This window comes from Triticum aestivum, chromosome 1D (assembly GCF_018294505.1).
Source record: "Triticum aestivum cultivar Chinese Spring chromosome 1D, IWGSC CS RefSeq v2.1, whole genome shotgun sequence".
NCBI lineage: Eukaryota > Viridiplantae > Streptophyta > Magnoliopsida > Poales > Poaceae > Triticum > Triticum aestivum.
The window spans coordinates 361686203-361690043 of record NC_057796.1 but is presented as its reverse complement, the minus strand read 5'-3'; positions in this window follow the sequence as shown (position 1 = coordinate 361690043).

Genomic DNA, 3841 nt, shown 5'->3' with positions numbered 1-3841 from the left:
GTCGAGTGCTCAATAAGAAAGTTTCTATACAAGTTTCTGAACGAACTCATTAAGAAAAGTTCTCCAAAAGTTCCCTATGAAAGAATCCTCTGAAGCATCTGGTCGTCACAAACATTTTGACTACTTGAGGAGCCAAAACGGACTCCGTATGAGTCAAATATCCATGTTTCAGTTAACACTGCGCAAAACTGATTCCGAACGACAGTTATAGACTAGTTCTTGTGTAGTTGCACTCGATTTTTCCATTCTACTTCACTAAACAGCTCCATATGAGATCCAATTACTTGTAGGGAAATGCAAGAGACCTCGGTTATGATGATGCACTAGGTCCATAGCTGGGATTTTGTGTAGGTTCTCGAAATGCGTTTGTCAAGTGCTCATTAAGAAAGTTTCTATACAAGTTTCTGAACGAACTCCTTAAGAATAGTTCTCCAAAAGTTCCCTATGATAGAATCCTTTGAAGCATCTGGTCCTCACAAATGCTTTGACTACATATGGAGCCAAAATGGACTCCGTATGAGTCAGATATCCATGTTTCAGTTAACACTGCGCAAAACTGATTCCGAATGACAGTTACAGACTAGTTCTTGTGTAGTTGCACTCGACTTTTTCCATTCTACTTCACTAAACATCTGCATATGAGATCCAATTACTTGTAGGGAAATGCAAGAGACCTCGGTTATGATGATGCACTAGGTCCATAGCTGGGACTTTGTGTATGTTCTTGAAATGCGTTTGTCGAGTGCTCATTAAGAAAGTTTCTATACAAGTTTCTGAACGAACTCCTTAAGAAAAGTTTTCCAAAAGTTCCCTATGAAAGAATCCTTTGAAGGATCTGGTCGTCACAAAGTTTTGACTACTTGTGGATCCAAAACAGACTCTGTATGAGTCAGATATCCATGTTTCAGTTAACACTGCGCTAAACTGATTCCGAACGACAGTTACAGACTAGTTCTTGTGTAGTTGCATTCAATTTTTTCCATTCTACTTCACTAAACATCTCCATATGAGATCCAATTACTTGTTGGGAAATGCAAGAGACCCCGGTTATGATGATGCACTAGGTCCATAGCTGGGACTTTGTGTATGTTCTCGAAATGCGTTTCTTGAGTGCTCATTAAGAAAGTTTCTATACAAGTTTCTGAATGAACTTCTTAAGAAAAGTTCTCCAAAAGTTACCTATGAAAGAATCCTTTGAAGTATCAGGTCGTCACAAACGTTTTGACTACTTGTGGAGCCAAAACGGACTCCGTATGAGTCAGATATCCATGTTTGAGTTAACACTGCGCAAAACTGATTCCGAACGACAGTTACAGACTAGTTCTTGTGTAGTTGCGTTCGATTTTTTCCATTCTACTTCACTAAACATCTCCATATGAGATCCAATTAATTGTAGGTAAATGCAAGAGACTCGGTTATGATGATGCACTAGGTCCATAGCTGGGACTTTGTGTATGTTCTCAAAATGCGTTTGTCGAGTGCTCATTAAGAAAGTTTCTATACAAGTTTCTGAACGAACTCCTTAAGAAAAGTTCTCCAAAAGTTAACTATGAAAGAATCCTTTGAAGCATACGGTCGTCACAAACGTTTTGACTACTTGTGGAGCCAAAACGGACTCTGTATGAGTCAGATATCCATGTTTCAGTTAACACTGCGCAAAACTGATTCCGAACGACAGTTACAGACTAGTTCTTGTGTAGTTGCACTCGATTTTTTCCATTCTACTTCACTAAACATCTCCATATGAGATCCAATTAATCGTAGGGAAATGCAAGAGACCTCGGTTATGATGATGCACTAGGTCCATAGCTGAGACTTTGTCTATGTTCTCGAAATGTGTTTGTCGAGTGCTCAATAAGAAAGTTTCTATAAAAGTTTCTGAACGAACTCATTAAGAAAAGGTCTCCAAAAGTTCCCTATGAAAGAATCCTCTGAAGCATCTAGTCGTCACAAATATTTTGACTACTTGAGGAGCCAAAACAGACTCCGTACGAGTCAAATATCCATGTTTCAGTTAACACTGCGCAAAACTGATTCCGAACGACAGTTATAGACTAGTTCTTGTGTAGTTGCACTCGATTTTTCCATTCTACTTCACTAAACATCTCCATATGAGATCCAATTACTTGTAGGAAAATGCAAGAGACCTCGGTTATGATGATGCACTAGGTACATAGCTGGGACTTTGTGTATGTTCTCGAAATGCGTTTGTCGAGTGCTCAATAAGAAAGTTTCTATACAAGTTTCTGAACGAACTCATTAAGAAAAGTTCTCCAAAAGTTCCCTATGAAAGAATCCTCTGAAGCATCTGGTCGTCACAAACATTTTGACTACTTGAGGAGCCAAAACGGACTCCGTATGAGTCAAATATCCATGTTTCAGTTAACACTGCGCAAAACTAATTCCGAACGACAGTTATAGACTAGTTCTTGTGTAGTTGCACTCGATTTTTCCATTCTACTTCACTAAACAGCTCCATATAAGATCCAATTACTTGTAGGGAAATGCAAGAGACCTCGGTTATGATGATGCACTAGGTCCATAGCTGGGATTTTGTGTAGGTTCTCGAAATGCGTTTGTCAAGTGCTCATTAAGAAAGTTTCTATACAAGTTTCTGAACGAACTCCTTAAGAAAAGTTCTCCAAAAGTTCCCTATGATAGAATCCTTTGAAGCATCTGGTCCTCACAAATGCTTTGACTACATGTGGAGCCAAAATGGACTCCGTATGAGTCAGATATCCATGTTTCAGTTAACACTGCGCAAAACTGATTCCGAATGACAGTTACAGACTAGTTCTTGTGTAGTTGCACTCGATTTTTCCCATTCTACTTCACTAAACATCTCCATATGAGATCCAATTACTTGTAGGGAAATGCAAGAGACCTCGGTTATGATGATGCACTAGGTCCATAGCTGGGACTTTGTGTATGTTCTTGAAATGCGTTTGTCGAGTGCTCATTAAGAAAGTTTCTATACAAGTTTCTGAACGAACTCCTTAAGAAAAGTTTTCCAAAAGTTCCCTATGAAAGAATCCTTTGAAGCATCTGGTCGTCACAAAGTTTTGACTACTTGTGGAGCCAAAACAGACTTTGTATGAGTCAGATATCCATGTTTCAGTTAACACTGCGCTAAACTGATTCCGAACGACAGTTACAGACTAGTTCTTGTGTAGTTGCATTCAATTTTTTCCATTCTACTTCACTAAACATCTCCATGTGAGATCCAATTACTTGTTGGGAAATGCAAGAGACCTCAGTTATGATGATGCACTAGGTCCATAGCTGGGACTTTGTGTATGTTCTCGAAATGCGTTTCTTGAGTGCTCATTAAGAAAGTTTCTATACAAGTTTCTGAACGAACTTCTTAAGAAAAGTTCTCCAAAAGTTACCTATGGAAGAATCATCTGAAGTATCAGGTCGTCACAAACGTTTTGACTACCTGTGGAGCCAAAACGGACTCCTTATGAGTCAGATATCCATGTTTCAGTTAACACTACGCAAAACTGATTCCGAACGACACTTACAGACTAGTTCTTGTGTAGTTGCACTCGATTTTTTCCATTCTACTTCACTAAAAATCTCCATTTGAGATCCAATAACTTGTAGGGAAATGCAAGAGATCTCGGTTATGATGATGCACTAAGTCCATAGCTGGGACTTTGTGTATGTTCTCGAAATGCGTTGGTCGAGTGCTCATTAACAAAGTTTCTATACAAGTTTCTGAACGAACTCCTTAAGAAAAGTTCTTCAAAAGTTCCCTATAAAAGAATCCTTTGAAGCATCAGGTCATCCCAAATGTTTTGACTACTTGTGGAGCCAAAACGGACTCCGTATGAGTCAG